The sequence below is a fragment of the Passer domesticus genome, chromosome 5 (genome assembly GCF_036417665.1).
Source record: "Passer domesticus isolate bPasDom1 chromosome 5, bPasDom1.hap1, whole genome shotgun sequence".
In the NCBI taxonomy this organism is placed as follows: domain Eukaryota; kingdom Metazoa; phylum Chordata; class Aves; order Passeriformes; family Passeridae; genus Passer; species Passer domesticus.
In genome coordinates this window covers 39,678,650-39,688,777 of record NC_087478.1, presented here as the reverse complement: position 1 = coordinate 39,688,777, position 10,128 = coordinate 39,678,650, and positions in this window count along the sequence as shown.

Genomic DNA, 10,128 nt, shown 5'->3' with positions numbered 1-10,128 from the left:
ATCTCCTCAGGTGATACTTTTGCAATAATGATGGAATCAAGTATTTTTTCCCCATGCCCCCTGAACTTTGCAGAAGGGCAGATGATAGACAAATAACTAGATCCAGAGAGATATCAATTGCTTCTCCTCCAGGATTCACAGGGAAAAAATATATAACCTGTGGTTGATTTCCTTCTACCATGATTTTCCCATTACCAATATATCTGTGACTAGAGTTTGGCATTAGTAAAAGCTAGATGCTGACAGCACTTCTGTGGTAAACACTATATGGTAGAAGTCTTTGAGAATGAATCCCATATGGCACAGCATCAGCAACAACAAAAAGTGCATACACTTAAGTGTAAAAATATGTTTCCCAATACATGAAAACTGTATCAATGCTGCAAGATAAAAAAGGTGTAGACCAATGAAAAGAAGGATGTAGCTGAGAAAATTGAATCAGCATAGTGTCAAAAAAAGACTAGTTTATGACAGTCAGGTAGTTGAATAGATGGAGAATATCAAATGGGAAGGAATATGGAAGTTTTCTTCTGAATGAGAGCTAAAAGTGAGGAAACAGAGGAAGTCATAAATCTGTTGACCTACAAAAATAATTTTACTGAGTTGTTTTTGCCAATCATTCTGCATAAAATTATGGACAGTTTCTGCTTTGAGATGTCACAAGCTGAACATGCAGGAAAATAAATTACACTGGATAACTTTTGTACAAATCCATAACATCGTACAAAACCAAGACAACTTAAAGAACTCATTTTTGGGTTAAATAAATCATTACATGGGAGGACTCTAATACTATATCAGGGCTATGTAAAAGGAGCATTCAAGTTGTCATGCAACAACTTTGCTAACATCCATGAAACAGAGACAATAGCCAAGAGCCAGCTTGCATAATAACAAAAGGAAAGCAGAGATTTATAAAGCCCTGAAGAGTTAAAACAAGCTTGATTTTGCTTTGACATACTAGAGGAATGCAACAGAACTATTTTATATAAAAACAAAGAGCTCTAAAGTCAAACTGGAAAGTAGCAGCAACACTTTAAATATGCATATTGGATGCCAAAAAGGAATGGAGGTGGAGAAGTTAAAATAAATATAATGTCTTCTGTAGAAAGCTATTGCAGTTTATGGAATCCTTGCCTCTGACAACTTCCCAAGGACCCCCATCTGAATACTGACACACAGAATAAATGGAAAATGGAAAAATAGCCCTTGTTATCCTGGGCTGCGGTTTACAGCAGAATCAATAAAACTAAAGGACAATAGAAATGTGATACCCCATTAATCCACAGGACCAAATTCACAGCCAAATATCCTCTTTGTAAACATTCTAATGAATTTTCAGGTGGATCAAAACTGTGAGGGTTGATTTCAGGATGAATTCGTTTTTGGAGAAATTTTGAGACCTTTCACTAAGTGTCACCTATTTTGGATGCTTACTGTCTGGTGCTGAAGTGAAGAGAGGGACAGATTTGTTTTTGTTTCATTTAAGGCAGATAATAAACCATGTTTTCTTCTTTTAAAAAGAGATAAATTTCTTCCCAGGGTAATAAAAATTCTCTGTGAACTTTGGTCTTCTTCTTAGATAGTGTAAACAAATGCATGTTTATAAAAATGTGAATCAAGTTAGAATTATACAGTAGTACTCTGTCACTGGTTCTTTGCTACAATCTTTTTCTTTTTTTCTGTAAATTGTATATTTTCACTATAAGTGTGCTGGGTACAGGGCCCAAGATCTTTCCCTACACTTCTGTAAATCAGAGTGGAGAAGTGTTTATAAAACTAGGAAACTGACATCAGAACTGCGTGCCTTGTCTCATCTTTGACTCAGGAACACCTCGCATGCACACACAGAGAGGTGCATGAATAATGAATAATTGGTATAAGAAGCAGGCAAGTGGCCTTTTCTCTTTTCTCAGTCTAATAGCAGAAGACCTTGAGAACTTGGCTTACAGAAAAATAAGGCATAAATCTGCTAGGAAGCTATGAATATATGCAATATAATGACTTTTAAGGACTTGGGAAATTCTTTTCATTATTCTGACCTCTAGAGGGTCAGAATTATTATCTCCTGGCAATGAAACAAGACTGTGGTCTTGGGTTTTGAACAATAAAGAGCTTCTATGATGAAGCAGAGAAGACTTGGACAGCATAGATTTCTCCTGAACTAAAATATCTATCAAGCTCTTGGCTATTCACATAAGGCTCATTAATGATGGAGACTCTTGGAAGTTTTCAGAAATTTCATGTCTTGAAATTTAATATAGTCTATTAAACATATTAACTATATAGTCTATTAATATATTTAATATAGTCTATTAAATTTCTAATATGAGAAGAACTCCTTCTCACTGTCATCAACCCAGCTATGAATCTAAGGCAATATCAACAAAGAATTAAATAAAAAATTATCACTTATACAGGCTTATTTCTGTAGTCTTTGAAGGAAGTAACTGTATCTGCATCTCTGTTTGGATACATGCCATAGGAAAAGTGAGTCAAAGAAAACTGAATATTCTGGTCAGTTCCCTTCTGCAAATATTCCATGATTCTCTTTTTGTAGACGTAGAGGAGATTATAACACTATCAGCTCTGCTGGCATGACTAAGATTGATATAGATGGGGATGTAAGTCCCAGAAGTCACACTAAAACCTTTTTTTAATTGCTCATGTAGTTTACATATCTAGTGACACTTTTCAGTTCTTTATCATGCAACTATCCCCTTGGACTGGCACAGAATATTCTCTTTTTATATGGCAGAGTTATATTTGAGCCACTGAATGTTCTCATTTTTTTTTCCCTTCTTATGGGTCATTGGACAGACCAAAAAGATTTCAGCACTTTTGTTACCACTACACTTTTGTTACCACTAAAATATTGTTCTCACTTAAAAATCATACATGGCACAGACTCGGGAGGAGAAGAGATAGAAATCCTACCTGCAGTTTAAATATCCTGGATGGATATTTAAAGGAAGAAACCTTATTGGTATTTAGTAGGAGTAATATCTGATCTAAATAACTTTGTAGCTAACTATTGACACTTTATATTCTTTTTCTGATGCTGGAAATAAAATACACCCACACTGAATTGTTTTTGTTATTCTGCTAGTGTTCTGGTAGGTAGATGCCGTTCAGTTTCATATTGAACACTATCACCCATCTGGGTGCTACTCATACGAACAACATAACAATGGCAAATTGAAGTATAAATATGTTCTTTGATATGTATCTAAACTTGAAATGAAGATTAATTTGGATAGTGATCAGCAACTTCTACCAAGAATGAGAAAGCAAGGTGGGTGGACATATTTCTATTCAGCCTCTAGGGAGGGAAGTAACCCTATGCTATCCCAGTGTTTCTAGGTACATCTGTGATATCTCTCAGCACTCTATATTTCAGGAAGTCAGCCTGTTTATGAAGTTATTGTAAGGTAGCAGCGGGCATAAGTAAAACACTGCTAATATAGTACTTGGCCAAAAGTAGCCTCCCCTGTAGGAGTTTGTTTATAAATTGCTTTGGTCCACTTGACAAGGTCAAATCCATTCTCTTAATGATGAATCTCATCTGTTCTGGTGCAGAAAGAAATGTTTTCTTTCACTTCTACGTGTGGTAAGAGCTCATTCATCTCTGTATGTTCTAAAGGGAAATCTAGCTACATCAGAGAGAGAAGGAGTATTCAGAGGGCAACTGATGGCCAGGAAGATATATTGAATTCACTTTCCTGGGACAGACATTCAAATGGTAACAAGTGATAGAAAACAGCTCTATATTTCAGCATGATGTGTGCTCTTTCTCTTATGATTAAACCCCCTGTGGGCCATCTGCATTTAATGGGTTAGAACTACTTTGTAGCTGCAGTTTTTTCCTTCCATGGCTCTTATTTATTTGAGATGAGACCAAACTGCACTCTAAAAGTGCAGCATGTAGGAAACACTGCCAAAAGAATGAGAACAAAAAGGCAAATTTATGGGCCACTGTTGTTTTAAGCATTTAACAGTGTAAATAGAAAGTGTAGATAAATGTGGACATGTAAGCGGCTCTGTTTATCTCAGATACATTATTTGCCCAAATTCCAGAAGAGAATTAGTCAAATTAGTTTATACAAGGATTAATGCCTCTGCACTAATGATTTAGCATATGCATAGAACTGTTTTCAGACTAAAACCAACAGTCCTCTTAATACACAACTCCCTAAAAACAAAAAGCATTGCTCAGTCTATCCTTGTCTCTCTAATTCTGTAAAAAAAATCAGACACAGATATGGAAAGCATTGTAGTAAATCGGATGTAAACCACTGATTTAACAATTCCTGTATTTTAAAAATAGCTGAATGGACTACCCTCTCAAAAAAAACATATAAAATGAGTAATGTTGTTCCAGGACAATTCAATTTATCATAGTAAATCTATGAGGTGTTTATTAGGGATCACATCCTACTCCCAAGTGAGATCACTGGCAAGATTCCTGTTAACTTCAATTAGAATTTGATCATAAGGAGATTTTTGAGTAAAGAAAATTTCATTCCTCCTTGCCAACACTGATTTTTCTGGCTTTAAATATGCAATAAACTCCCGCCAATGAGTGTATTTTCCTCTTTGCTCATTGTATATACTACTTAAGAATTTGTTAAATAATACTCACTAACTGATCTCTATCCCAGACCTTTTTTTAAAAGACCTCCAAAATCATTTAGTATTTATTTACCCTATGTGTTTAAGTAATATTTGACAGGTTTTTCCATATATAAATATGTATTTAATTATATACTAAAATGTTTATGGCAAGTAATGAGGAAAATCATTCTTAGTACACTAGAATAGTTGTTTCTCCAATATCACTATGAAAGAAAAGTACAATTAACATGTTTTATATTGTTATTTTCCATTAAAGGTCTCAGCTGCTTTCCATTTTTAATGATTAAACCAAAGTCATTTCAGTAAACACACCTGAATAAATAGAGTCTTACAAAGATTCAGATACTTCTGTCTGTCTTTGAGCATGCTGTTTGACAAAGCTTCATTTTAATGATATCCTTTTCTTCTTTGATGGACAAAAATATTATGAAAGTGTTAACTAGGACTTTATCTTATCTAAAAACAGTTTGTTAATTGTAATCAAACTGTATTCAACAAAAACCAAGCAAATTAATGTTTTGGGGTTTAATTTAAAAAAAGGTTTACACAACTCAGTCATTCCTCACCATATAAATAAAGTGCTCACTCACAGAAGAGTAATAGTGCCAAAAATCAATTTTTTTTTGCAATTACTGAATTAAAGCAGAAGACTTTGTCTTACTGTAATGATAGTGAGACTAAAGTAAATTGCAGTCAGTACACATAAATGGATTTTCTCACAGGAGTACAAGGCAGGGACTATCAAGCATATTTCAATTTTCATAATTATTTTCATAATTAAAGAATGCAGAACCCAGCTTCTGAGAGATGAAGCAGACAGCTATTAGATTATGGAGGCTTGTTATATTTAGAACTAGAGCATAGAAAAGCACTCCTGTAACAGCATCTTGTGAACCATCAAGTTCCACTCCATAAGCCAGTCAGAAATTACAATTTTTGACCTGATCCTATAACCTACATTTTTTAAATTATGTTTTTCATGCTAACATCAATTACTTTAACCAATATTATTTCCTACACATTGATATGTTTATTAGTCTAGTGCACTAATTATTCCTATGGGAATGATCACTGTTATGAAGTTGGGCAGTATGAGTCAAGCTGAAGTTGAGCTGTTGAGTGTGAAGCCTCACAAGTATAAGGGCTCACAAACCCCTATTCTTTGAGACGATAATAGATTTTGAAGACTTACATACTTCATTTTGTCTTTTTTTCCTTATATTATATGCCTTGTGTGGACTGTTTGAAAATATTTTATGAGGAATTATGTAATTTTAATACTGTCATTTAAACAGATTAGAATAACTGGCAGGAAGAGGACAATATCTCAAATCTATTTTGTGTGGTACTGTTGTGATACATTCCTTCATTTGCATGCTACAGCCATATCAGTTTTCATGAGCATGTGGTGCAAAGGAGAATGTCTGTGCTTCAGGAATTTTGTGAACTCACTCTTTCTACCATCGCTGTGCTTTTGTTTTAATGTTCTGTCCTCCTGTTGCTTCAAAATGCAGAGAAAATAAACTTGAAATTCATGATTACAGATGCTTCTCCATAAAACTACTCTTGATTTCACTATATTTATTGCCAATGACAGCCATACACCTACCAACCCTTCTTCAAGTCTTACTCTAGATTCTTTATATCTCTCCTTAAACCCATACTGGAAAGGTGGCAATAGATTGAGCCTTATGTTGCCAGGTCCTGGTGTGATTTAGGAGGAGTGGTTTGGGAAAGAGGAAAGGGAGGTTTTCACTAGGTTTAGGTTTTTCCCTTACTCCAGGATTGTACTCTGATGTTCCTCCCAAAAGATTATTCTGTCCCCAGCCATCATACTGCACACTACTTCATCATTCTGATGCCAGCCAAATCTAAAAAGATCATTGCAGGTAAATAAGATATATGCATTCTGGGAATGAGTGAGCCACTTGTTATTTGGGTAGGAAAGTGCTGTGGGAATGTGTTGGATTTTGGCTGGGGTAGAGTTAGCTTTCTTCACAGTAGCTGCTGTGGCTCTGTGTTTTGGATTTGTGCTGAACAGAGTTGATAACAGAGATGGTTTTGTTACTACTGAGCAGTGCTTACATGGAGTCAAGACCTTTTCTGCTTTTCATACTGCTACTTTGGCACGGAGGTTGGGATGCCTGGGAGCTTGGGAGGTAACCCCAACATATCAAAGGGATGTACCATACAATATGGCATCATGGTCAGTATATAAAGTGAGGGCAAGAAGGGAGGGCATTTGCAGTGGTGGCCTTTGTCTTCTGAAGTCATTGTTACTGTGATGGGGCCCTGCTCTCCCAGAGATGGCTGAACACCTGGCTGCTCATGGAAAGAAGTGAATAATTTCCTTGTTTGGCTTTGCTTGTGTGCATGGCATTTGCTTTCCCTATTAAACTGTCTTTATCTCAATCCACAAGTTTTTCAGCTTTCACCCTTCTGATTCTCTCCCCAGTCTCTCTGATGTGGGAGTGAGTGAGCAGCTGCGTGGGGCTTGACTGCTGGCTGGGCTTAAACCACTGCAGGGAAGAAATACTTCTTACAGAAAGAACTTACCCTGAAAATATTTTGAAACTAAGAAAAATAACTGGTTTTAATGGATTTTAACTTGATCAGCCTGATTTAACTCTGATTTTGAAATAGCACAGATGTGTAGAAATTTATCAACAGAACAACCTTTGTAATTTTGGAAAAAAAAACCTGTAATATTTTATTGTTTGCAAAACAAAATAATTTACTTCTATCATGCTAAACTATTTCATTAAATGCACAATATAGGTTATATTTGTTAAATTTTATACTTTAGGGCCTTACCATAAAATTCAAAGTCAAAATAAAATGCCTTTAACATATTGAACTGGATTTTTTCAGCACTTTGTTGTACAAAATATTATGACAGTAAAGAAGTGAAATGAGAAATATAGTTCATTTTAACTTTTTCTCAGCAACAGAAGATGCTTTCATTGATATGGTCTGGTGGTATGTAACACTGATAAACTGTAGGTAGAGTTTTTGTCAAAATTTTCTAATCATCTTTATCATAAGAAGGCTATCTTTAGCTGCTAAATGCCCATCACTTACAAGTCTGTAAAAATCAAAATATAAATAAATTTACATTTCATAAGTAAATTTATATTTGTTCAGAAATTTTTTAAAACACTGGCTTAAGATTTTCAAAGTGTCAATGAATCAATCACAGGAGAAAACACAAAGCATCAATAATTAGAGCAATACTTCACTTTCTCTTTTAACAGGATAGGGACTCTTTTCCCAAAAGTTCTATAAATTTACTTCTCAGCATAGCATGATGATCACATATCTCAAACATTAGTTAACATGCTTGGCAGGAAGGCTATGTAAATCACCTCCTTTTGTTTTTAGTTCATTTTCCACATGTTCAAGGAGCAGTGAAAAGATTAGTTGTTTAAGTGAAGAAATCATTAAATGATAAAATCAAAACACAAGAACACAAATTCTGTCAAATGTGAGAGCATAATCCAATAGAAAATAAAATCATTTCCCTTTCATAGAAACTTGCTTGAATGATTTACATATATTGAAATGTCTCTTTTCTATAATTTTTTTAGAAAATGAGAAAACTACAAATAGCCTTGTCTTGTCTCTTTGCACTATTTGTGGAATAAGGAGCTACTCATCTTGGTTAAAAAATCTGAGTCTGGCCTTAAGCCAGCATGGGCCAGATCCTGCCATCCTTTGCAGAGCTGAATAGTACCTTAAGCTGAGCCTGATTATGAACCGATTACTCATGTTGTGCTGAGAGGCCTTTTTTTTGCATGAATGGGGCCATTGTGAATAAACATTTACAAGTGATTCACAATTTGGCCTATGTGAGTAGTCTCACTCCCATCAATGCCACTACTCACGGAGTAAAGCACTACTAAATAAAACTGGCAGAATGTGACCCTCTTGTAGTACTTGACATCTAACACGAAGATACTTTTTCATTAGCTAAATGAAACGCTGCAACCAACAGGCTATCATTCATTCTTCGAGACGAGGCTGATGCAAGAGCATGACAAGCTTAATGCAGGCCTGCAACTTATCACACCTCAGGTTTAATGAGGGGTTGAATAACTATTTATTTAATGTATAAAGTTATGCTAGCAACAAGTAACAAAAAAATTCCATTGCTACTTTTGAGGATGAAGAATTAATTAGAATTGCATCCCTTCAACTTAACTAAAATCAGCAGGAAGACGACATGGTCTTATATTTTCCCCTTTGATTTTGGAAACTTCAAGCACCTAAAATTATAATATTTTGAAAATGGATATTTATTCTGTACTAAATCTACAATTGCAATAAATTACTAGGAATTGTTACATTTTACTCCTGACATAAAAAACTTGTACAAATTATTTTGGGGGAATTTCAGAAGAAAACAATAGTAAATTCTCCTATGAAAATAAGCAAGTAAATTGAAAGACGCAACAACAAAAATGGATCAGAGATTGCCAGCCAAATTTTTCCTTCTTTGTCCACTAATTAAACCCTAACAAAAGGTTCTGGAAATCACTTTGGCATGTTCTAAATATTATACCTTAAAAATAATTATGTGGAAACTGAATAAAATTTAGCAAAAAAAAAAAATTTAACTCAAAGCAGTTTGCTAAAAAATCCATTGTATTTCCAGCACTTTCATACTTCTGCATGTTGGAAAAGTGTCTATACAATACAAATGCCTCTACCTGTACCAATAAAATTTTCTTTCTTTTTTTTTTTTTTTTGCTTTAAAGCATAAGTCTAGTTTTACTGCTGTCTAAACAGACCATAAAAAATGAAAAAGATAACTTCTAGCCAGAATACTCTTTTCCAGTTCCTCAGGCCAAAGTATAAGCTAATTTTTAGAAGGAGAATCGAACCAGGAAACCACAAATTGGAGTATATGTATGTGTTAAAATCTGAGTTTATTACTAGTGGAAAATAGGACAACCTTCATTTCAGCTGTGTAAAACTCTGCTGTAAAAATCCCATTTTTAGTTGATCCTGATGATTTCAAAGTCAAGTTTGTTTATTCTTGAAAGACTACAGAATGAGTCCATCTCCTATTTTTGTTTCAAGTTTAGCCCCCATGAGTGGCAGAAGAGAAAATCTGAAGATTCCTGTGTGTTTGTTTTTGTGAGTACTGGTAGTTCTGCAGTTGCTGTGGTGAAATCTGCTTCCCGATCTTCCCTTCTTCCCCCATGCGCCCTCTGTTCCTAACTAATGACCAGAGAGAAAAGCAAGAATGAGCAGGGGGTGCCCCGAGAGTTGTATCCTGTTCTAATCACAGCCATGCAAGTCCTTCTTTATTTCAATTAATTTACTTTGCCTTTATGAACCTGAGAGACTGGCTGTTGCTTTCAAAGAGGCTGACATTTCACTCATCTGAAGGAGCTTGGAATGTGACAGGGGAAAGGGAGGAGAAGTAAATCAAAGCAGATATCAATTCTCCAGATGTAAAGTATTTTTCTTCTCCTCTATTTTTTTTCC